At 33.9% G+C, this 25,709-nt stretch overlaps 2 long non-coding RNA genes across 2 annotated transcripts; both read left to right on the top strand.

Annotated features, from left to right (window-relative positions):
• Nucleotides 1-9,800: 9,800 nt before the first annotated feature.
• Nucleotides 9,801-10,595, top strand: LOC138342270 (uncharacterized). The gene is made up of 2 exons (XR_011215126.1): nt 9,801-10,132; nt 10,251-10,595. It is a non-coding gene; the product is annotated as an uncharacterized lncRNA (long non-coding RNA).
• Nucleotides 10,596-12,784: 2,189 nt separating this feature from the next.
• Nucleotides 12,785-23,852, top strand: LOC104645634 (uncharacterized). The gene is made up of 2 exons (XR_011214424.1): nt 12,785-13,076; nt 20,577-23,852. It is a non-coding gene; the product is annotated as an uncharacterized lncRNA (long non-coding RNA).
• Nucleotides 23,853-25,709: the final 1,857 nt, after the last annotated feature.

Below are 25,709 nucleotides of genomic sequence, written 5' to 3'. Positions count from 1 at the left end.
TGGTATGGAAGATATACTTCCCACAATGAATTGTTAAGTATCATTGAATTAATTTGAATGGTTTACTCACAAACATTATAATAGGTTGAAAGTATTTCTCACATATAATTAATGTTAACTAAAAGTATAAATCAATGATGACGCTAGAGGTGACTACCCTTGACTTCTATATTTAAGGAAATGTGGTAATTTCCCTTACTTCTTATGAGTGAACAAGAGGTGATTTTCCATGTTCCTAATATGATGAATAAACATTGAGTTGAGTACCCATGATCCATATGAAATGATGTGGAGGCGAATACCGTGTCCTATGATGTGATTTTGGAGGCTAGTGCCATAATATTAATGTAAGGCAAGAAGTGAATAGTCATTAGCCTTTATAAGCTAGGCATAGAGGTGAATGCATGTGTCTTTAAAAGTAAGTATGACTGATATGATTATGTTATGCTATGAAGATGTTTTACTTGGAGTGTTGCTAGATATTCCTTCCATGATGATTGCTTGACTAGAGATGGACGACCCAAGTCTTGACTAAGGTTAAGTGAGGTTATTTAAGGAATTATTTCTCCCTTAATATGATGCTTATTGTTTCTTGATTATGCTAATTCCTTATTTCATATCTTGACTAGTGCTTATGTTTATGTTTTTTATGCAAGCTATAATATTTAGTACATTCTTATAATAATGTGTACTCTTGCCTATATTCTTATCAAATGTATGTACCGACGACATAGATTCTCACACTTGTGGCTAGCTTCATTGTTGATCAAGGAAGTGAAGATTTGGTGTGTCCTAAGTGTGTTTGAAGATGTGATCACCCTTTTTCATTTTGTCATGTTTTAAGTATTTGATTACTTTATTGGTTGTCGTCTCAAGACTTTATTCAAGTTGTTTTAGATGGTTTGAGACTATGGTTTTAGACTTCCGCTAATCTTTATAAAAGATTTTGATTGTGTAGAAATTTTTAAATTTTTTGCACAATTTTCTATTACTTTGTTATGATATTAAAGGTGCTTTGTATGAGGCCTCTCGTGGTCTACGCCTTTTTACATCTAGGGGGTACCACTGGGTCATGACAAACTTGGTATTAGAGCATAAGATTAAGAATGGTTATAGGATGTCTCAAACCACGCCTAGTTGAGTCTTGTTCATAAGTGTGAATGTGCACATTATGAATGAGAATCTATTTGATGTTTTGGAAACTTTACTTTTTCTCTTCTCTAAGTCGTCCCATGGATTTTAACTCTATAAGTCCTTTTCCTAATCCTTACCTGATGGTTTTTAGTATATGACTATAAGAAGGTCTAATGTAAGACGGGTGGAGGGAGACAATGTTGATTAAAATATTCCTTCTCAAGTTCCTCCTAAGGATCCTCCTCATGCTTCGAATGAATCATTGAATGAGAATGTAACAAATACATAGTTTAGGTCTTATTTTTAAGTGTTGACTTAAGTAGTGATGGCTCAAGCCAATAGAGAGGTGGTAGATCCCTTACACCCAAATATAGGTACGGTGGCGGCAAAAGAGAGGGATTTTACAGGGATGAACCCTCATGAGTTATATGGCTCCAAAGTTGAGGAAGAACATCAAGAGGTTATCGAGGAGATCTACAAGATACTTGATATTATTGGGGTGACTGCAATAAGGAAGGCGGAATCGGTCACTTAACAACTCAATAGGGTTGCTCATATTTGGTTTAAGCAATAGAAAGAGGTAAGGTTGGTGGAAGTGGGTCCCATAGAATGGGAAAGGTCAAAAAGTGCTTTTTTGATCGATTTTTCCCCCTTGAAATGAGAGATACCCAAGATACATGAATTCATTAATCTTAGGTTAGGAAATATGAGTTTGATGGAGTATGCCTTAGGTTCACTAACTACCCAAGTATGCTTCTTTTATAGTGTCGGACCATATGACCAAGATGAGTAAGTTTATCTCGAGGTTGTGTAGATTAGTTTTCAAAAAGAGTTGCACCGCTACGCTTGTTATTGAAATGGACATTTCTCACCTTATGGTACATGCCCAAAAAATTGAAGAATAAAAGCTAAAGAAAACATCTAGAGAGGCAAATAGACAAAGAGTAGATGATGGTAATTATTTATATTCTAGGTCAAGGGAACAGGGTCGTTCAAAGTTCTGATAGAACATCTTTGTGAAAGGTTCTACAAATTCTCCTCAAAGGTCCAACAGTGAGAGGGCGTCTAACCCAAAACCTCAAGGAGATGGTAATAGGCCTTCAATGCCTAATTCTGCTAAATATGGGAGCAATAATGAAGGGAAGTGCTTAGCGGGGTCTAATGTTGCTTTGGGTGTGAAAAAATGGATCACAACATAAGGAATTGTCATTCGGTTGGTAGATATGGTCGTCATAGGGATCACCCCTACCTTTCATCTCGTCTAAGCGGTTTGGGTGCAAGTGCTCCTAAGCGAAACAATTTCTATGCTCTCAAAATTAGAGGTGACCAAAAGAGTTCCTTGGATTTGGTGACTGATAAGTTAATTTTTTTATATAGATGAGTGTGCTTTACTTGATCCAGGGGCTAGTTCATCCTTTGTGACTCCTTTCGTAGCTATGAGGTTTCGTGTGCTCCCTCAAGTGTTAGTAGAACCTTAATTGTCTATACCCCTCTTGGTGATTCTATGGTGCGTAAAAGGGTGTATAGAAGATTTCTCGTTTCCTTATCTATAGAGTTACTATTGTTGACTTGGTAAAGCTTGATATGTTAGACTTTGATTTCATTCTGTGTATGGATTTTTTACATTAATGTTATGCCTCTATTTATTGTAGTTACAAGTATTCAAGTTTCAATTCCCAAATTATCCTATCTTAGAGTGGAAGGTGGTAAATTTTATGTGTAGAGGTCAATTTGTTTATTACCTTAAATCTGGGAGAATGATTTTTAAGGGATGCTTTTACCATTTAGTAAGGGTGAGGGATGTAGATTCTGGAACACCTTCTCTTGACACAGTCCTCGTTTTCAATGAGTTCCCATAAGTGTTCCCATATTATCCACCCATATTCCTCCAGAAAGTGAAATAGATTTTGGAATATACCTTATTCCGAATACACAACCTATATCTATTCCTCCTTATCGAATGGGTTCAATGGAACTTCTGGAGTTGAAAGAAAAACTAAAGGATTTTTGGTACAAGGGTTTTATTTGACTGAGTATCTCTCTATACGGTTCTACAATTTTGTTTGTTAGAAAAGAAGATGGGTCTCTTTGTATGTGTATTGATTATTGATAACTGAACAAGATGACCATTAAGAAAAAGTATTATCTTCCAAGGATAGATAATATAACATTAAGAAAAAGTATCATCTTCCAATGATACATAATATATTTAATAAATATCAAGGGGCAAGTTATTTCTCCAAAATTGATCTCTGATCGGGTTATCACCAATTGAGGGTGAAAGAAGAAGATATTCCTAAAACATATTTTAGAACCCCATATCGTTATTATGAGTTTTTGGTTATTTTCTTTGATTTGACTAATTCTTTAACGATGTTTATGGAATTGATGAATAGGGTGTTTAGATAACACCTTAATATGTTTTTAATAGTGTTCATTGATAACATTTTTATTTATTCAAGAAGTGAGAACGACGAGAGTGATCATTTGAGGATCATATTTAGAATCCTTTAGGACTGAAAATTGTATGCAAAGTTAGAAAATGTGAATTTTTGTTGAGTTTTGTGGATTTCTTAGGCCATATTGTTTCAAAGCAATGGTGTTAAGGTGGATCCAATCAAGACGGATGCGGTCAAGAGTTTTCCTAGACTTCTATCACCAACATATATTTGAAGCTCCTTGTGTTTGGCCGACTATTAAAGAAGGTTTGTTGAGGGATTTTTTTCCATTTCTTCTCATTTGACGGCTTTAACTCAAAATAAGTCAAAGTTCATATAGTCTGAGGTTTGTGATAAAAGTTTCCAAGAGTTCAAAAATAGAGTTACTTCTACTCTAATATTGACTTTACCAGACTGTTTAAATGGCTTTTTGATATATCGTTATGCCTCTAGAGTTATGTTGAGATCTGTACGTACGCAAAATGGTAAGGTTATTTCCTATGCTTCAGGGAAACTAAAGGTTCATGAAAAGAACTATCCAACCCATTATCTTTAATTAGCGGCAGTAGTATTTATCTTAAAGATAGGAAAAATGCATAAGTAACCCCCAACCTATGCCCGAAACCCATAGAGACACTTACTTTACTAAGGTCCTACTTCCCGTTCTAACTTATCTTATAAATAATTTTCTATCCTTTTCGGCCCTACGTGGAACTATCATTGAAAAAATGTCAACATTCGCGATCAACAAGATAGTATCACGTAATCTGTAAAGGGGTAGAAAATTATTTATAAAATAAGTTTAGGGGGGTAATAGGACCTTAGTATAGTATAAGTGTGTCTATGAGATTTCGGGCATGGTAAAGGGGGGTACTTATGCATTTTCCCTTAAAAATATGCAAGGATTTACTTATATAGGGTCATCGTTGATGTGTTCACCAATCATACATGTTTACATATGTGTTTACCTAAAAGGACTTGAATCTTTGCCAAAGAAGGCAGCTCAAATTGTTAAAGGAATATGATATGAGTTTTAAATATCACCCCGGTAAGAAAATGTAGTACAAGATGCTCTTACTCGAATATCGATATGTATTATTGCACATATTTATCATAATAAGAAAGAGTTAGCTCGGGATGTCCATAGATTGACCCTATTGGGTATTCAATTGGTAGACTCCACCAAGGTGGTGTCATAGTTCATAAGGGTCAAAATCGTCTTTTGTGGTGAATTTCAAAGCAGAAAAATCCCTTCATCCGACTTTAATAGAATTTAAAGAAGTGGTACTTACAAATTTCGTTGAGGCATTTTCCCAAGAGAGAGATATGGTACTTAGATAGAAAGGTCGTTTATGTGTTCCATATATGGATGACATAAGGGAACATATTCTGAAAGAATCTCAAAGTTCACAATATTCCACTTAACCAAGATCTACCAATATGTACTGTAATTTATGGGAGCTCTATTGGTGGAATGGTATGAAAAAGGATATTGAGAGATATGTGGCCATAATATTAAGTATTTTAGACACCTAAATTCACTCAATTAAGTCATTCTCTCGAATCCCACAAGAGTTCCAAAAACTCCTCCAGAAAATCTCTCTTTAGAATGTAGAAGAAAACTAAAGAAGAGGAAGTTAGGTCAAGTTTAAGTCTCCGATCTTCAAGATTTTCAAAGGCTTTGTAAATAAGGTATGATTTCTTTTCATCCATGGGATCCTTCTTCCCGTTGAGTCCCCTAAAATTCCCCAATGGTTAAGTTAAATAACAAATTTTAGTTAGGGTTTCTTCCAATATTGTGAGTTATGATTTATACTAATCCAAATGGTTGGATTATAATTGGTTGTGATTGAATTGGTAGGATTAAATGTTTTTAGGATGAAACTACATGTACTCATACCTATTCCATTACTGAGCAAGAATTGATAAAATTGGATTGATGCCATGAAGGGAAACTTTATTGGCTTAAATGTCTCCTTATATAATTGATGAATTATGATTATAATTGCATAATATTAAAGAATTCATGATGATCAAGATATATAGTTCTTTGAGATAAACCAAGACTATGAATTGTTGATTATTGATTTTATGGTGTTTATAAGATACTTCCCACAATGAACTGCTAAGCATGATTGAATGAATGTGAAAAATTTACTCACATAAATGAATCTTGGTCGAAAAGATTGCTCACCTAAAATGAATCTAGACTAAAATGCTAAACGAATGAGTCTAGAGAATACTACCCTTGACCTCTATATCAAAGTACATGTGGTAATTTATCTTACTCCTTCAAATTGAACAAGAGGTGATTCCCCACATGTCTAGTATGATTAATGGACAAAGAGGCGAGTATCCATGATCCATCTGAAAGGATCTAGAGGTGAGTACCGTGTCATATGATGTAATTGTGGAGGGGAGTATCCATGATCTTAAAGTAAGTAAGACAAGAGGTGAATATCAATTAGCCTTTACAAGATAAGGGTAGTGGAAGAATCTCCATGTCATTAAATATAAGTAGAAACGATATGATTATGTCATGTTATGAAGGTTTTTGACTTGGAGTGTTGCTAGATATGCCTTCCATGATGTAACACTGACTATAAAGGGATGACCCAAGTCTTCACTAAGGTTAAGAGAGGTTACTTACGAAAGTATTTCTGTCTTATATGATGCTTATTATGTCTTCACTAAGGTTAAGTGAGGTTACTTAAGAAAGTATTTCTCTCTTATATAATGCTTATTATGTCTTGATTATGCTTATGCCTTATGTCATATGCTGACTAATACTTACGTTTTATGTTGATTATGTAAACTATTATATAAATTTCATTCTTGCACTAACACATACTCTTGCCTTCATTTTTATCAAATGTAGGGTCCAGTGACATACATTCTCACACTCGTGGCTAGCTTCATTGTTGATCAAGGAAGTGAAGATTTTGTGAGTATTGATTATGCTCAAAAATGTGATCATCCTTTTCTCTTATGGCTTTATTTATGTCTTGGAATATTGTATGCGTTGTGTCCACAGACATTATTCATTTTTTTAGATGGTTTGAGACAATGGTATTAGACTTCCTCTCAATTTTTAAAGACTTTGATTGTGTCAAAATGTTTTCAGATTTTGCACCATTTTCTATTGCTTTATGTTATGTTATTCTAGGTCGATTGTATGAGGATTATCAAGGTCTTGAATGTCTTGTTACATCTAGGTGGTACCCCTGGGTCATGACATGTTCACCAGCTTTCTTGCTTAGGACCATGCCTTATGGACACAATAGATGGTCGTGTGATAGATCAGAATGATTTGAATCATCATTGATTGTGAAAGTTAAGAGAAATAGGATCGCAATCCTATATTTTTATTCAATTAAAAGGTTTAGTTTACGATAAAAAAAATTTGACGTTTTCTCACAAGGGGGATATGGTGTATTTAATTACCAGGGTCTCCTATGTGTTCAATGTGTGGGTGTTTTGAGGCAACAGATCCTTACAGAAGTCCATAATTCTAGATATCTATCTATATGTCACTAAGATATACCATTATATACGAGAAGTCTATTGGTGAATAGCATGAAGAAGAACATCACAAAATTTGTGGGTAAGTATCTTAACTATCAACAAGTTAAAAGTGGAACATCACAAACAAAGAGGTGTTACTCAAGAGATTTTCATTCCTACATGGAAATGGAAAATTCTAAACTTGGACTTCATTACAGGTTTACGTCATACTCGAAAACAACATGAATCCAATTGGGAGATAGTGAACAGAGTTATTGAGTTAGTTCACTTTTTGGCCATCAAGACTATAGATTCGATAGAGGAATACACAAAACTTCACATAAATGATATAGATAGGTTTCATAGGGTTCCTTGTCTATGATCTCAGGCAGAGGTCCTCAGTTCACACCTCATTTGTGGAAATAATTACATGAAAGGTGTTGGTACTTATGTAAATCTCAGTACAATATTTCATCCGTTAATGGATGGTTAGGCAGAGTGTACCATCATGACATTAGAGTACATGTTGAGAACTTATGTGATCGATTTCAAGGGTAATAATATGATCACCTACCTCTCATAACTTTTGCCTATAATAACAACTTTCATTCTAACATCCAAATGGCTTCTTATGTGCACTAGATGGGTGTCGATGCAGATCTCATCTTTGTTGGTTCGAAGTAGGTGAAAACACCTTTATTGAAAAAGATTCGGTTCATGAGGCTATAGAGAAATTTCTACTCATCACTGATAGACTAAATATTGCTCAAAGTTGTTAGAAGTCCTACGCATGGGTGAGAATAAAGGACTTAGAGTTAGAAATCGATGACTGGGTTTCCTAAAGGTGTCACCTATGAAATGGGTGATGAAATTTGACAAGCAAAGAAAGCTCTGCCCTAGGTGTATAGGTCCTTAACGAATCTCAAAAAGGGTTGGTAAGTTGTCTTATAAGTTAGAGCTATCAACAAAACCAACAACGGTTTATCCAGTGTTTCACATATCCTTGTTGAAGAAGTGTATGGGTGATCTAGCATCGATAATACTGTTAGAGTGTGTGGATTTAAAGATAGCCTCACCTATGAAGACATTCCAGTTTAGATTCTTGATCAATAGGTTCGTAGGTTTAGAAATAAAGAGGTCGTTTCAGTTAAGGTTTGGTAGAGTAGTAAGTCTATACAGGGAGCTACTTAGGAAATAGAAGAAGCCATGATGTCCAAGTATCCTCATATCTTTTCTTCTGATTCAGTTTCAAATTGAGATGATAGATCCTCTCCAGCCTCGTATTTTACTCTTGTGTAATTCAATCTCGGCATCTTGTTCCCTCAGTTATGATTACATTCCAATATTTTGTATGTTCATTGAACTTAATTCAGTTACATATCAAATGGTAGGGATTTTTACTATTACCTCCAAACTCAACTTATTTAGTCTTCATTCAAGGACAAGTGATCCCAAGAGGGAGATACTATAACACCTCCGAAATATTCCTAAGATTGAACCAAGAAAAATAGGTGAACCTCAGAGGTCCATGAAACCATACATTGACCCTAGATTCCCACGCAGCCATCAATATGCCTATAAAAGCAAGCCAGATACCCCCTAAGGATAGTGAGGAATCACGGGCAACTAGACAACCCGTGGAACCCCACAGACTTTCAAGTGTGAAATGGAAGAGACCCAGTACAAACCCAACTCACTTTGAAGAACCACAGTGACCTACACGACTCGTGGTGTTTCACATGGTCCGTGAAATGGAATGTGAATGGGGCATCTTAGCCTTCAAATTTTTTATCAACTTCAATCGGCCATATCTTTTAGCTCAAAATGAATTTGGTGGGCCAGGGCCTATCAAATTAAATATCTTTCAATTCTCTTTCTAACTCCATTGATTGCTAAAATCCAAGTTTGAAGTAAAACTTTACCCCATTTCAGTAGAGTCATGTTGGGTAGGGCCACAACCATGACCGAGTTGATGGGCTGTGGTTTTATTGATGGTCCATTTGTCCACTCGTGAAGGTCATTCAGTTAATTTTAAGTCGGATAATTTTGGTACTTTCTCAATGCAATAGGTACTTAAACTACATTGGTTGATGCCTAAAATATATCATTTTACTTAATCTAAGCCTAATAATCTAGTCAGAAAATACTCAAAACCCTCATTCTCCAAAAATCGTCCAACGTAGAGTGTGAAGAAGATAAAGAGGCGAGTAACTCTCCCAATAATAAACAAAAGCCTTTTTCCAAGTTCAGCCCTAAAATCCAAATGATTTCTACGTAGATTTCGTCACCAGGATGTGAGATTTTAGTAGTGGGTTCCTTTCACCCATTAGGTCCCTAGAATAAAGCAAGTTCTTCATATTCTTATCAATTTCTCAAACCTAGAGTTTCTAGATTTTCAAGATTTCACAACAACATATTAGTTATATGTCCACACTAAATCTTGACAACGCTTTTAAAGTGTTGTCTAAAATTTTTTTGGCTACACTTTAAAGTTTTTAACTTTTCGCAATGATAATAATGGCAACATTTCCAAACAGTACTCTTTAATATTATTGTCTACACTTTATAACTGTTGTTACAACATCAAATAAATGGAAACAATTATTTTTATATATGGACACACTTTTAAACAGCCTTATTTTTATAATTTTAATAACAACACATTACAAGTGTGTCCTTAAAATTTTCACTAAAATATTATATTCCCTCCAATATTTTCAACTCTCCCTCCTATTTTTACTGGCCAAAAAAATAATTAATAAAACATTTTCTTTTTTCTTTCTCCAGCTCTACTCTTCTCCAAAATTGTTTCTCTCTTTACTCTCTCTCCAGCTTTCTCTGAACTTATCGATGAACAGAAGACGAAGAGCGAAAATTGAAGAATTGAATATCCACGAACTGAGCTAAAGATTTCTTTGATAATAAAGATCGACGAACTGAGCTGAAGCTGAACAATTGAAGAAAGACGAACTGAGTTGATGATAAACAGCTGAAGCTAAAGAAATAAAAGCTGAAGGGTTGAGCTGAAGATTACTCAAATGTCGACTTTGTCAAGCGTAAGTACCGATTTCGTCAAGCATAAGATTCAGTATCAAATATTTCTTTATTTCCTTCTTAAGATTGAACCAAAAACATTCTTCTTGTCATTTAATTGAATCTTTGTTTTGTGTTTAGAAAGAAGTGATTTTTTTGGGGTTGTTACAGCTGAAATTCCAAAGTAGGAGAAGAAAGTGCCGAAAATCGTGAACAACAAGTGTTACCTAGGCACATTCAGCAGACGAGAAAGAGGGAATTACTACTCGGAAGCCTTTGAGTCTGTTAGAATCTATCTTGTTTTCATATTGATTTCTTAAAAACATACTTATGATGTTAATTTCTCAAACTTCCTAGAAGGGTTGGGATGAGAATGACTTATGCATGGAGGGGTAATTTTATGGTGCAATTTTTTCTTATAAATAAGAACAATTGATTTCTAGCTATTTCTTTGTTACTTGAATTCAGAATTTGTTTGTCGCTTCACTATTTTGTTTGTTTGATCTTCAGTTTCAGTTAGATTGAGTCCTCGTAATGGCTGAAGGAGATGAAAATATTCTCCTTCTCTGGCAAGCATTTGTATAAATGCTCATGTATTTATGACACAACTTGTGCATGCGAATCTTTTTGAATTCTCTTATTTTACCTTATGTTTTATAATAAATGGGGCTGTGATCGGAGTCCACAATATATGAAATGAATCTTTCAAGCTTAATTTGTTATTTTCCTTCAAAGCAAACAACAAGTGATTCATTGTATCTTTCCAGAGTGTTCCACAAATATTTAAGTACCTTCTCAAGCTTGTAAAAATGCATGTAGGATAACATTCTCTATAATTTTTTCATGTTCAACACTTATCTTTTCTGGGTGATTCTCTCATGGAGTGACCTTTGGTTTTATCCGTAAAATATTATGCTGCTTGAGGATCAAAATAATTTGAAGTGATATATATATATATATATATATATATATATATATATATATATATATATATATATATATATATATATATGAAGAAAGATAATAAATAATTCTAGAATTACTTTTTTATATATGAAATGAATAATAATCAAGGGAAAATTGTATTTCACGCTAACAAAAATCTACCAAAAATGATGACAAAAAGAATTAAACAGTTTTAGAAACATCATAAGTTATTGTTATTACCATTAACTTATTTTTTTATTACTTCATTTCTTTTTTTTTATTTTGTGAGTTATTGTGATATCTATTTTATTATTACTCTATTTTACTATTACTTTAATTCAATTCTTAATATTTTTTCTATTCATTATGCTTATAAAAAAAAAGCCTACTTTTTATAGAAAAATATCATGAATTAATTATTTAAATCTTTATTTTGATTCTAATAAATATACTTGAAAATAAATTACTGTGATAAAATTAATAATATATATTAGATTGAAATTAAAGAAAAAGATGTGAAAAGTAACTTTACAAATAAAATGAACGAGATGATATATTTGTATTAAAGATGACCAAGAATAAAAATGTAATTTCATTCTTACAAAAATCCATCAAGAATAAATAATTTTAGAAACATCTTTCTATATATGAAGTGAATGATGATCAAACGTAAAATGTCACTAATGCAAGCAAAAATCTACCAAGAATGATAACAAGAAAATTAAGTAGTTCTAGAAACATCTTTAGATATTATTATTAGTATTACCTCATTTTTGTTATTTCTTCATTTTATTTATGAGTTATTGTGATATTTATTTATTACATGAAAGTTAATAAATAATGATTATGCTTAGCTCTTAATTATTATATATCAAGTATAATATTAGGTGAAACCAATCAAAATTAAAATTAAAATTAAAATTTATATGTTTATTAAATTTTATGTATTGAAATATTTTTCAATTTTGTGATATTTAATATGATATATAAAAAAATTAAAATTCAAAAGTTATTTTCTTTTTGAAATGAAATAAAAAAATAAGTTTATATAAAATCAAAAGGTGCAAGAACAGTTATTAAAAAAGAAATATATATGTGTTATTATTCAATTGGGCTTTCATATATTATTATTTTTTTTAAAAAAATTGTTTGACTTCCTTCTATTAATTTGTGCATATATGTGGAGTTTTAAAGATTTCAACATTTTAATATAGAAATATATTGATATGAAAATTTTAATTTTTCGTTTTAATTTTTAATTTGATACATATTTGAAAATTAAATAAAAAAAATGAAGCTTAAAAACGCAATGTAACAATTTAAGATATTTTTAGAAAAGCATAGTTAAAAAACATAATGAAATTTGGTTGACTCCCTTATTTTTATCGAAACAAAATAAGTTGCATATATTGTTTTAAAATAACATAAGAACTAAAAAGTACTATGAATCACAATAAAATGATAACTAAAAATATGTGATAATCATATAAAAAATTTCGTTTACTTTCCTAAAATCACTTGTATCACATAAAATAAAACAGATGGAGTAACATATATTATTTGAAAATACCATAAAAGGTATTCCATAAATTAACAATTTAAAATATTTTTTTTAGAAAGCACATAAAAAATTTAGTTCATCTTTTCAAATTTCATTTGTGTCACATAAATTGAAAGAAAAAAAACTAACATATGTTGGGTCTGCGCAGACACATTATATCTATGATATCTAGTAACATATTAGAAGAGTCTAAGAGGAAGTAGGTGTTCGTCGTCCTATCTGCTTCCTCAAAGATTAAATCTGTCTTTTCCTTTCTCTTGTTCCAAGCGGTGCTTATTCTTATCTCAATTTAGAGGCTTTCATACCAATAAGACCCATTAGATTTCAACACTGATTTCACTTCAACACCGATTTCTGCTTTGTGAATCCGTATCTTCTTCTTCCAATTTGGGTTTTCCTCTTTTTTCATTAGTGTTTTTGGTCGAATTTGCTGAAGATTTTGTTCGAATTTTCTATTTCAGCTGATCTATCTATACTATGTGAGTTCTCTTTTTTGATGCAATTTTTATTTTTTCTAGGTTCACAAATTATTTTGACTAAGTCATAGAAAAGATTTTTGAAGGAAATAATTGTTCTAAGCTTAAACTGATTATAAACATGCACTGAACTTTCTCTTCAACTGTTACTTTAGTTGTAACTTTGGATCTATAGCGTTGGTCGTTCTTACGTTTCATCTGTGCACAAGTCATTGTTGATTTGCCGCTGCGCTCAATGTCGTGTTGCTTTCCAATTAGCATAAATGGGAAGTAGTTTAGTAGACTAGCATGTGAATGATGAATATAATATAAACATCATGCTGCCAAAAAAATCACCATTTCCAAAACAGAAACAGAGGAGTGAGCTTAAACTTATTAGACACTTTTTAGCTGCACACAAAAGTTAAAAAGTGTTAATATAGGGGGCATTTAATATTAAAAGAAATGTGCATATTTACATTGTCGTATTGACCGTTTCTTTGTTTCATCTATACATACGTTTATGGATATTTATTGGCATAATGTGGGAGTAACTACATTAATCTATTGGAGTTAGTGTCATATGCATTAGTACATTTCTCATTGTCATATGCATTTCAGTTATGCATTTCTCAATGTCATTTGCATTGCAGTTATGCAAAATGCCTTTGATGGCATTAGCCGTTGATGGCATTTGTGTTAGGATAGAATTCACGCACACACATTAGATGAATGAAGAACACAAGAACATTCAAGAGAAAGAGATGAGAGATTTAGAGAGAAAGAGAAAACCCAATATTCCGTGGTAACACCCCGTGAGTAAACTTCCACGGCGGTGAGGTATATTTATATTAATAAATCAGAGTATTTTTGGTTACAGAGAATAAATAGGAAAGCCTAAAATAGAGAATAAATAGAAAAACCTAAAATTAATCAGGCTCCACTACCTAACAATTCTCCCACTTGGAGACTGACTCAGTATTCTCAAAAAAAATCTCTTCATCATCAACATCTTTACCGCACCGCAACATTTGTAGCAACAACTACAGAAGACCAACCGAGGTTTTACATAACCTTAGTTTCCCAACATCAACACATTTCGTCAACATGCCTGCCGGGTTCTTTGCACCCTCTATCTTCTCCAAGCACATATCACCATCCTCCACTGCCTTGCGAGTGAAATGGTATCGCCTTCTGATGTGCTTTGTCTTCGAATGATAGACTGGATTTTTTCACCAACTGTATGGCACTCTGGCTATCTGAGTAAAGAATCTTCTCGCTCTGCTTCTTGCCCAATTCCTCAAGATAATCTGCCAGCCATATCATCTCTTTCCCAGCTTCAGTTATTGCCACATACTCAGCTTCAGTAGATGAAAGAGAAACACACTTCTGAAACCTGGACATCCAACTCACTGCTGTTCCACCTATGGTGTAAATGTACCCCGATGTACTCTTGCTCGAGTCAACATCCCCACCAAGATCAGCATCCACAAAACCTTGTAGAGTCACCTTGCCTTTGCCAAAACAGAGTGAAGTACTGGATGTACCTCTCAGATATCTCAAAAGCCAATTCACAGCTTCCCGATGCTCTTTCCCAGTGTTCGCCAAGTACCTGCTAACAACTCCCACTACATGTGCTATAAAAGGTCTAGTGCAGACCATAACATACATCAAACTACCAACTGTTGAAGCATATGGAACAAGTGCCATGTGATCACGCTCCTAGGCAGTCTTGGGTGACTGATCCTTTGACAATTTAAAGTGGTTTGCCAATGGAGTAGTCCTGGGTTTAGCATCATTAACCCTGAATCTGCTCAGCACCTTCTCAATGTACAACTCCTGAGATAGATTTAAAGTGTCAGCAGATCTATCCCGATAAATCTTCATCCCCAAAATCAGCTTCGCTGGACCTAAATCTTTCATCTCAAACGCTGCAGACAACCTTGTCATCAGATTGTTAATCTCCCTCATACTAGATCCTGCAATCAACATTTCATCCATATACAAGAGTAGAAAGACATATGAATCAGTGTATTTCTTGAAATAACAACAAGGATCCTTTTCAGCTTTGCAGAATCCACTCTTGATCATGAAGGAGTCAAATTTCTTTTACCACTGCCTTGGTGCTAGCTTTAATACATACAAGCTCGTGGTGAGTTTGCACACCATGTGTTCCTTGCCTGAAACCACAAATCATTCCGGTTGCTGCATATAGATCTCTTTGTCCAGATCTCCATGTAAAAACGCTGTTTTTACATCCATTTGCTCTAGATGCAAATTCTCCGATGCAACAATACTCAACAGGATTCGAATAGAGGTTAACTTCACAACAGGAGAAAATATTTCAGCATAATCAATACCTTTCCTTTGTGAATATCCTTTAACCAGTAAACGAGCCTTGAACCTTCTTTTGCCATCTGGTTCAGTCTTGATTCTGAACATCCATTTGTTCAGCAAAGCTCTCTTCCCTGCAGGTAACTCAGTCAACACCTATGTGTCGTTCTTCTCAAGTGACCTCATCTTATCATCCATGGCTTGCTCCCACTTGATCGAATCCTCCACCTCTAGGGCCTCATCAAAAGACTCTGGTTCCCCCTCATCGGTCAGCAATAAATAGTGTAATGAAGGTGAATACCTATCTGGTGCCCTGATGGATCTAGATGATCTCCTTAAAACCTGCTCAGGTGTAACTTGCTCCACTTCAAATAATTCAGTAGGAGTTGGTTGAGTATCTGCTTCGACATCTCTGGGGTTACTCTTCTCCAACTCAACCTCAACTCCCACTTGCATTGTAGTATCTAGAACCTTCTGCTTTCTGTCCTTGTACAGGACAGACTCATCAAATGTCACGTCACAATGTCTTAGGATCTTTCTGTTCTTGTCATCCCAAAACCTGTAACCAAACAAATCAGAACCATAGCCTATGAAGTAACACTTCACAGCATTGGCATCAAGCTTATCTCTATTTTGTGGATTACCATGAACATAAGCGGTGCAACCAAAAGTCCTCAAGTGTGAGTACTTGAGTTCTTTTCATGTCCATACCTCCTCTGGAATCTTGAACCCTAAAGGAACTGATGGTCCCCTATTAATCAAGTATGCAACACAGCATCTGCCCAAAGTGTTTTGGGCAGCCCACAATGTATCCTCATACTCCTTGCACACTCATTCAATGTTTTGTTCATCCTCTCAGCAATTTCATTCTGTCTTGCCTTGCCAGGAACTGTTCTCATCAATCTGAATCCCTCAGCTGCACAGAATGCCTTGAACTCTGATTTGTCATACTCTCCTCCATTGTCAGACCTTATGCATTTGACTTTCAAACCGGTCTGATTCTCAACTTCAGCTTTCCACTTCTTCAAAGTTGCAAACACATCTGACTTATGCTTCATGAAGTAAACCCATACCTTCCTGCTGAAATCATCAACGAAGGTAAAATAGAATCTGGATCCTCCAAGTGATGATACTGGAGATGGTCCCCAAACATCTGTATGGACCATTTCCAACCGCACTTTGTTTGGCTCTCTAGGAGTCTTTATGAAGCTTACTCTTTTTTGTTTGCCCATAACACAGCTCTTGCAAAGACCCATATCAACAGTCTTCAGACCCGCTAATGCTCCTTTTGCAACCAACATCTTTATTCCTTTAGCACTCATGTGTCCAAGTCTGTTGTGCCACAGACATGAAGCAGAAGCACCTTCAGCAACAACGACCATGTTTATACACCCTGTAGTGGTGTACAAGGTTCCAGATTTTGTGTCACGAGCTACTACCATAGCACCTTTCACAATTTTCCACGAACCTTTCCCAAACTCTGCTGCATATCCCGTGCTATCCAACTGACCAACAGAGATCAGATATTTCTTGATCCCAGGAATATATCTGACATCCTCCTATGTCCACTGGTTTCCCGAGGTGGTCTTTAAGCAAACATCCCCCTTTCCTTCAATCTCTAAGGCTTTATTGTCAGCAAGATATACTTTTCCAAAATTTTCAAATTTGAAATTTTGGAACAACTCCTTGCTTTGAGATGAATGGAAAGATGCACCAGAATCCAAAACCCATGATTCAACCGGGCTGTTCACGCTAAGGATTAGAGCATCCCCAATGTCCTCTGCTGAATTTATAGAATCATTGTCATCTCCAAATTTCTGATTCTGTTTCTTCTTTGGCTTTGTACAGTTCGTCCGAAAGTGCCCTTTTTCTCCACAGTTCCAACAAGTCACGTTTGATCTATTCAGGGATTTTCCTCGATTCTTTGATTTTGATCGACCATGTTGATTTGGCCTTTTGTATTACTTCTCCCCCTTCGATCAACGCTGAGAGCACTGCCCGATGAATCTCCCACTTCTCGTTTGCGAATACTTTTGCTAAGAACAACATCACAGATTTCATCAAACTTCAGTTTCTCAGATCCACGGGAACTCTAATCGTAGCAAGAACAGTATCCCAAGACTCGGGCAGAGATGACGACAAAATCAACGCCTTAATTTCATCTTCAAAATTAATATCCACAGAATTGAGTTGACTCACAATCATATTGAACTCGTTTATATGATCAGAAACGGATCCATTCTCAGACATCTGTAAATTAAACAATCTACGCATCAATTATACCTTGTTCATAGCAGATGGTTTTTCATACATGTTTGACAGTGCCTTCAACAAATCGGACGTAGTCTTCTCCTTCACGATGTTGAACTCCACGTTTCTTGACAAAGTCAACCGGATCAACCCTAGAGCCTAGCGATCCTTAAGTTTCCACTTCTCCTCCTTCATGGATTCCAGCTTCACCCCGGTCAACGGTTCGTGAAGATCTTTCTAGTACAGATAATCTTCGATCTGCATCTTCCAGAAACTAAAATCGGATCCATCAAAATTCTCGATTCCAAGCTTCGAACTATCCATGTTCAGTGATCGTGTTGAATCTCCTTAGCTCTGATACCAATTTTTAGGATTGAATTCTCGCACACACACTAGATGAATGAAGAACACAAGAACTTTTAAGAGAAAGAGATGAGAGATCTAGAGAGAGAAAGAGAAAACTCAATATTTCGTGGTAACACCCCGTGAGTAAACTTCCACGGCGGTGAGGTATATTTATATTAATAAATCAGAGTATTTTTTGTTACAGAGAATAAATAGAGAATAAATATGAAAGCCTAAAATAGAGAATAAATAGGAAAACGTAAAATTAATCAGGCTCCACTACCTAACAATTTGTGCTAACTTCATTGTCACTCTTAACTCCTCCATTATCCTTGTAATTTATGTAACTCCTAAGACCATTATATACACTATTTACTACACAATAATCTTTCTATTTATTGCTAGGAAGACATCCACAACTATAAATAGTGGTGGTCTTTATTTGGTTTGAGACACACAATACACAAGATAAAAAACATAAAGTGAAAGTATAGTCTAAAAGAGAGTTCTTAGTAGTTGAAGGGAGGTGTTCAAATATGTGGAGCTTTGGACTCAACTCTTGTCCAGAGTTGTTGAGTTATAATTTGTGAAGGTTGTTGTTTTCTGGAGAGGAAAAATCAAGAGGACTACTGCTGGACCGGTGAAAACATTGGTTGTAGTAGGCTTGAATCTCCTTTAAGAGAGAGATATCCGCGCCTTAATCTTGAAGAGATTAATTTTCTTCATTTTTTATTTTCAATTGTAATCTTGTATTTTTTTTTGTTATCTAGTGTGTTTTTCACTAACAATTTTAAGGAGATTCAAAGAGGACTACAATTGAAAAAATCGTGGATGTCAAGATGGGAGACCTTAACAAGCCATTTCGGTTCAATGGTAACCATTTCAAGAGATGGAAGGGTAAAGTACTTTTCTACTTAAGTCTTCTCAATGTTTCTTATGTATTAACCGAGAAGAATCCAAATAAAGAAGACATCACCACTATGAATGATGATGAAATTATTTCTCATCTAGAGAAAGTGCAAAAGTACGATGGTGATTTATTTAACTGTCGGTATTATCTACTTAATTGTCTATCTTATAATTTTTATGATTATTATGATAGAACTTACTCTAGTGCAAAGAAAATTTGGAAGGCATTGTTGAGTAAGTATGATACCGAAGAGGCTGAAGCGAAAAAATATGCAGCTAGATTTTTTCATTTTCGAATGGTGGACAACAAATAAGTGGTAGATCAAGCTCAAGACTTCGTCATAATTTATGGAGAGTTTAGGTCCGAAGAGGTTAAAATTGGAGATAACCTTATTGTTTGTGGCATAGTGGATAAACTTTCACCTTCTTGGAAGGAATTTCAGAAAACTATGCGTTACAAACAAAAGAAAACCTCTCTTAAACCTTGATAATGAAAATCTGCATGGAATAAGAAGCAAGGGGACAAGATGCGCTTTTACAAACAGAAGAAAACAACATCTCATCGAAGGTAAATTTAATTACTTTGAAGAATGCTACTCCTGAAACTCACAAAAATACTTCTTTAAAGCCTAAGAACAAAAAATTCAAGAAAAATAATGTTAGACCTCCCAAGAAAAATAATGGTGAAAATTACCAATGACAAAATCAACAAGTTCAAGAAAAGGGACCATGCTTTGTTTGTGGCAAGAGTGGACATATTGCTCGATTTTGCAGATTCCATAAACGTGATCCTAACCCTCAGGCAAAAGTTACCGAAGAACCTTTTGTGGCGGTGATTACCGACATAAACATGGTTGAGAATGTTGATGGATGGTGGGCTGATTCTGGTGCAAACCGTCATGTCTGTTATGACAAAGACTGGTTTAAAAAAAATACTCATTTTGATGAGCCCAAACCATTATGCTTGGTGATGGTCACACTACTCAAGTGCTTGGAAAGGGAGATGTTGAATTGTGTTTTACTTCTGGAAGGATATTAACATTGAAAGATGTACTTTATACTCCTTCTATGATAAAAAATTTGATGCCTAGTTTTCTTCTTAATAAAGCAGACTTTAAAAAGATTATTGAATCTAATCAATATGTAATAGTGAAAAAAGATATTTTTGTGGGGAAGGGGTATGTATGTGATATGATGTTTAAGTTGAATGTTGAAATGAATAAAACTTCTACTTCTGCTTATATGTTTTCGTCTACTAATTTTCTTGGCATGCTCGTTTGTGTCATATTAATGATCGTTATGTTAGAATCATGAGTAGTTTAGGTTTAATCCCAAAGTGTTAGGCTTGTAGTAAAACCAGTATCACTAAAAGAACTCATTTTCAAGTTGAAACAAAAACTGATTTGTAAGAATTAGTTCATACTGATATTTGTGAACTTGGTGGAATTCTAACTCGTGGAGGTAATAGATATTTTATCACTTTCATTGATGATTTTTCTAAGTTAACATATGTTTACTTGATGAAAAATAAATGTGATGCTTTTGCAAATTTTAAAACTTATCTCCATGCTTATTGAGTCATATGTACCTTTAAATTTTTGGGGTGAAGCTATCTAAACTTCTTGTTATGTATTGAATCATGTGCTAAAAAAAAGTCAAAACTAACACCTTTTGAATTGTGTAAAGGTTACAAGACATGTTTGAATATCTAACAGTTTGGGGTTGTCTAGCCTTTGTGAGGCCAATGGATCCCGAGATTACAAAGTTGGGTAAGAAAGTTACTACTTGTGTTTTTCTTGGTTATTCTTCAAATGGTACAACCTATAGATTTTTTTAATCTTGAAGATAATATTGTGATAGAATCAGGTGATGCTAATTTCATGAAAATAAATTTCCTTTTGATACTAAAAATAGTGGGGGTCAAAGAATTGAACAAAATATTTTGTCACTACCTAGTTTTTCTACTTCTACTTTGAAAAATAAAGAAGTTAATGATTTTGAGTTAAGAAGAAGTAAAAGAGCTAGAGTGGAAAAAGAATTTGGTCCATATTTTTATGTGTTTAATGTTGAAGATGACCATCTAACTTTGAAAGAAACATTATCTTCACATGATTCTATTTTTTGGAAAGAGGTTGTAAATGATGAAATGATATCTCTAATTTTTTAAATAAAACTAGGAAGTTAGTTTATTTACCACCGGGTTGTAAAATAATTGGTTGTAAATGGGTCTTACGGAAAAAGATGAAACCGGATGGATCTATTGATAAATATAAGGCTAGGCTAGTTGCAAAATGTTTTAAACAACTAGAAGGCCTAAAATTTTTTGATACTTTTTCTCCGGTAACAAGAATTACACCCCTTAGACTTTTAGTTGCTATGGCTGCAATTTTTGATTTGCAAATTCATCAAACGGATGTAAAAACAGTTTTTCTAAATGGAGACCTAAATGAAGAAATTTATATGGACCAACCTGAGTGTTTTGTTAAAGTAGGCCAAGAAAACAAAATAAGTAAACTTACTAAATCTCTATATGGCTTGAATCATGCACCAAAGCAATGTCATGAAAAGTTTGATTCCTGCATGATTGAAAATTCTTTTAAAACAAATGAGTATGATAAGTGCATACATCATAAGTCTTGGAATAATTCACATATGATCATTGGCCTATATGTTGATGATTTGTTGATCTTTGAATCTAACATGAATGTTATTGATGAAGCTAAAAATGTTCTTAGAGGCCATTTTGATATGAAAGATCTTGGTGAGGAAAATTTTATTCTTGGAATAAAAATAACAATATCATGTGAGGGGATTTTCCTTGACCAGTCACATTACGTTGAGAAAATTTTGAAAAAATATAACTTTCATGATTGCAAGCATGTTGCTAGTCCTTTTGATTCAAGTGTTCGCTTATTTATTACTGAAAGTGAATATGATGTAATAAATCAAAAGGAATATGCTAGTATAATCGGAAGTTTGAGATATGTGACTGGTTGCACTAGGCCTGATATTGCATATGAAGTAGGAGTACTTGAAAGGTTTACAAGCAAGCCAGGTAATGAAGATTGACATGCTATAACAAGAGTTATGAGATATTTAATTGGAACAAAAAATTGTGGTTTGTTCTATAAAAAAATATCCTGCTATACTTGAAGGCTTTTATGATGCTGATTGGAACACTTTGTCAGGTGATTCTTGTTTTACCACTGGTTATGTCTTTAGTTTATGTGGTGGTGCTGTTTGTTGGAGATCAAAAAAGCAAGCTATAATTGTTCTCTACCATGGAGGCTGAACTAATTGCTTTAGCTTCAGCTAGTGAGGAAGCGAATTGGTTAAGAGATTTGTTGTTTTAAACTCCTTATTTTGAAAGACCAATTCCTCCTATTTTTATTCATTGTGATAGCACGACTGCAATTGGTAGAGTTTAAAACCATTATTACAACGGTAAATCCAGACCTACAAGGAGGAAACACAATAATGTAAGATCGTATTTGACAAATGGTACCACTAATGTTGATTATGTCAAATCTTGTGACAATTTTGCAGATCCTCTTACGAAGGCCTTAACAAGAGAAAAGGTCTGGAGCACATCGAGGGGGATGAGATTGAAGCCTACAAATCCTTGAGTCATAAATGACGAAACTCAACCTGGGGACTAGAGATCCTACAACCAGGTTCAAAGGAAAAAAACTAATCATATGATGACTTGTTGTGAAAAATGCAATATCATTTTATTCCTTCCCTATGATGTGGGTGCATTATTTCTTGTACTTTGTGAAGGTTGAGTTGATAGAACTCTTAATGAATATCTTTATCCCATATGGGTGGAGTATTAAACTTACAGGAGCACTCTCAACAGATTTCACCTATGTGATGTGTGGAAGTAGGTCGCTTCCTATGAGAATGTGGCTTATTCTCAAATGAACTCATGAAACTGGGATATCACATGACCATAACATGCTGGCTGTTAAAGCTCAAGTCAATACCTTTATTATTATGTGTGAGCAGTGATATTTAAAGTCTGAGACCACTACAACTCTGGAATAAAAGTTACTGTTTCACTAAGTGAAGATTCAATGCAGATCACAACTTCATTATGCATAGTAGTCTTCCTTTAACTGATATACTCTCTTCTCTAAATATTAAAATGAATGGGGGACTGTTAGTGTAGGGGGGTTTTAATATTTAAAAAAATGTGCATATATAGATTGTCATATTGACCATTTCTTTGTTTCATTTACACGTACGCTTGTGGATATTCACTGGCATAATGTGGGAGTAACGACATTAATCTATTGGAGTTAGTGCCATAAGCATTAGTACATTTCTCATTGTCATATGCATTTCTGTTATGCATTTCTCAATGTCATTTGTATTGCAGTTATGCGAAATGCCTTTGATGGCATTAGTCGTTGATGACATTTGTGCTCACTTCATTGTCACTCTCAATTGCTCTATTAACTTATGTAACTCCTAAGACCATTATGTACACTATTTACTACATCATAATTTTTCTATTCATTGCTAGGAAGACATCTCCAACTATAAATAGTGGTGGTCTTCATTTGGTTTGAGATACACAATACACAAGAGAAAAAACATAGAGTGAAAGTATAGTCTAGAAGAGAGTTCTTATTAGTTGAAGGGAGGTGTTCTTTTTGTGGAGATTTGGACTCAAATTTTGTCCAGGGTTGTTGAGTTATAATTTGTGAAGGCTGTTGTATCCTGGAGGGGACAAGTCAAAGAGGACTACTGCTTGACCGGTGAAAACATTTGCTGCAGTGGACTTGAATCTCCTTAAAGATAGCAAGATATCCGCGCCTCAGTCTTGAAGATATTTATTTTCTTCATTTTTATTTTCAATTGTAATCTTCTAATTTTTTTTGTTATCTAGTATGTTTTTCACTAACAAAAAGATTCAACCTTTCGCTTCAAATACCAAAATTTTGGTCTTTTCCACAAGATACAAAGAGTTACAAAAAAAAAAGAATCAAACATATAGAAGGAATAGTCTGATCAAGTTTTAATCTTCGCGTTACTTAGTGGAACAAACATATAGAAGCAAAAGAATTCTAACAAAGTTGTAGATTTTCTCAACACATGAATTGTTTTCTTGCTAACCTTAAAGGAAAGCAAGGAATTATCACTTGAAAACCAAGGTACAAAAAATGGATTTGGCAAGCAACATTATTTTTGGTAGTAGACATTTTCTTCCTGTTAACACAACTTATTTTTCTGTGAACTTATTGTGTTAGCTGTCATAACTTGTAAGAAGTCAGTATAGAATGGACTTGCTAGCAAAACTATAGAGCTTATTTTTAATAGAATACCTTTTGTCGAGTAATACACGGAAAATGACCTAAAATATTCTTGAAATATTAGAAATGGTACACAACTACCCTCTATCCACCTATTGGCTTCAAAAAATCCTTTTCACCCACCTATTGGATCCAAAATACCCTTGTCATCCACCTTTTGTTCAAAGTTGACTACTTATTTAATGATTTTAAATTTAACGTATTCAAATATTTTTTTAAAATACGTGGCGCTCAACTATTTGTTATAATTTAACTTATTAATATAATTTATAAATTAATCCACTATCCAACCGTTATTAATTAACCCCACCAATTAATAAATCTGCCCCGTCACTAATGCAACAATAGAAAATCAAGTGCCAATGAGTGTTTCAAAAAAATTGAGGTAAAAATGTCTATAGAAGTAAAGTATCATAAATTCAAGTACTCAATCAAAAATTGTTAAAATCTAAGTTTCTAAATAAAAATTATCGATGAATTTAAAAGTTTGACTATGTTCATCTTAATTATTCCTTCGTCTCAATTATGTGATGTTGCTTAACAAAAAAATTTTCTAAAAAATAATATATTGAAGTTTTAATATTTAAAACAAATCATTATACTTAGTAAATATATTTTAAAAACGTGCATGAATTAATCCGACATGTACTACTTCTTTATGTTTAATCATAAATTTCGAATTGAAGTTTGAAAGAGAATATTATTGAAATTGTCCTCCTAAATAAGCGGCTCAACCTAAATTTAATCGGGACTTCCATTCGAACTCGAATAATTTTGGATGTTATTTATAGGAATCTATAACTTTGTCGTGTTTTAGTAGTGTGTAAAATATTTTGGTATTATAATTAGTTTATTAATTGTGTGGGGTTAAATTAGTAATTAGTGGGTAGTGAGTTGGTTTATAAATTAAATTATAACCAATAATTGAGCGCTAAGCAATTAAAAAGTATTTAAACAATTTAAATTTAAAATAGTTGAATAATTGATCAATTTTGAACCAAAGGTTGATGACAAGGGTATTTTGGAGTCAATAGGTGGATGAAAAGGATATTTTGGAGCCAATAGGTGGATGAAGGGTAGTTTTATACCATTTCCAATACTTCAAGGATATTTTAGGCCCTTTTCTGTACAAAAAATACCTCAAAAAAAGTTATAACATGCACCAATGACCTAATAATATCGTGACGATTAAAAGAACAATACTTTACTTCTTTTCGTTACTGCCTGAAAAATGACCAAATATTGTGTATATGCCCCAAATGACCAAAAAATCAAGCACACATGAACAATAAAAAAATGCCTCGAATTTGTTTTGCTTGCACCAATTACAATGGAAAATCGTGATGAGTAAGATAACAAAATTTTATTTCTTTTTGTAACTGCTCAAAAATGACAAAATATTACGTTAATGCCCCAAAATTATCGAAACATCAAGAAACACACAAACACAATACAAAAAATGCCTCAAATTTTTTGACTTAACACCAATGACCCTATAATA

Source organism: Solanum lycopersicum, chromosome 2 (assembly GCF_036512215.1).
Source record: "Solanum lycopersicum chromosome 2, SLM_r2.1".
Lineage (NCBI taxonomy): Eukaryota > Viridiplantae > Streptophyta > Magnoliopsida > Solanales > Solanaceae > Solanum > Solanum lycopersicum.
Note: the sequence above shows the minus strand (reverse complement) of the source record. Positions and strands in the feature narration are given on the sequence as shown.